The 938-nt window shown below is 47.9% G+C and overlaps 2 non-coding genes across 2 annotated transcripts; both read left to right on the forward strand.

Moving 5' to 3' along the window:
• Nucleotides 1-468: 468 nt before the first annotated feature.
• On the forward strand, nt 469-541 carry Pmar_PMAR009940. The gene has a single exon. It is a non-coding gene; the product is annotated as a tRNA-Thr (tRNA).
• Nucleotides 542-687: 146 nt separating this feature from the next.
• Pmar_PMAR009941 lies at nt 688-760 on the forward strand. Its single transcript has one exon. It is a non-coding gene; the product is annotated as a tRNA-Thr (tRNA).
• The last annotated feature ends 178 nt before the right edge of the window (nt 761-938 follow it).

Genomic DNA, 938 nt, shown 5'->3' on the forward strand with positions numbered 1-938 from the left:
TTTCAAAACCCAGCCCTCCCACCCGGGATCAATCACTTGGCCCGCCTACCTAAGCCAACTCACAGTCAGGCACGATAGGCGAGTCAAAGAGATTCTGGCGTCATTGACGCCACCATAATAACCCGAAGGTGCGAACATGATTGTTCAGCCACGGATGACCAAAGTCGCGACTGAAACCGGAATAATCGTACGGGTCGCAGACTTGGTGCATTCAGGCATCGTATTTCGGGTTAGATCTCCGAGTTCAAGTGAGTCATTCGAGCTCTGGCCACTACGGCAGCAGACACCAGCTGCTGCTGAGGAGCTCGAGAACCACTCGGAAATACTCGCCGGTTTCATGTTTCCCAATGTTGAGTATTCCCGGTGGTGACATGATTTTTGCACCAAATCTTTGCACCACTTAAATTGTGGTATGCGTTTCATTGTGAAATTTCACGACATGGTTAGACTTTACCCTTACGAGACCGTGCCTTCTTAGCTTAGTTGGTAGAGCACCCGCTTAGTAAGCGGGAGGTCGTCGGTTAAACTCCGGCAGAAGGCTTGCTCTGAGTCGCTTTGTCGGAAACCGACGACATTTCGTAATTCTTCACTGAAATTTAGCACCAAATCTTTGCACCACTTAAATTGTGGTATGCGTTTCATTGTGAAATTTCACGACATGGTTAGACTCTACATTTACGAGACCGTGCCTTTTTAGCTTAGTTGGTAGAGCACCCGCTTAGTAAGCGGGAGGTCGTCGGTTCTACTCCGGCAGAAGGCTTGCTTTGAGTCTCTTTGTCGGAAACCGACGGCATTTCGTAATTTTTCACTGAAATTTAGCACCAAATCTTTGCACCACTTAAACTGTGGTATGCGTTTCATTGTGAAATTTCACGACATGGTTAGACTCTACATTTACGAGACCGTGCCTTCTTGGCTTAGTTGGTAGAGCACCCGCT

Source organism: Perkinsus marinus (genome assembly GCF_000006405.1).
Source record: "Perkinsus marinus ATCC 50983 genomic scaffold scf_1104296964512, whole genome shotgun sequence".
In the NCBI taxonomy this organism is placed as follows: Eukaryota; Perkinsozoa; order Perkinsida; family Perkinsidae; genus Perkinsus; species Perkinsus marinus.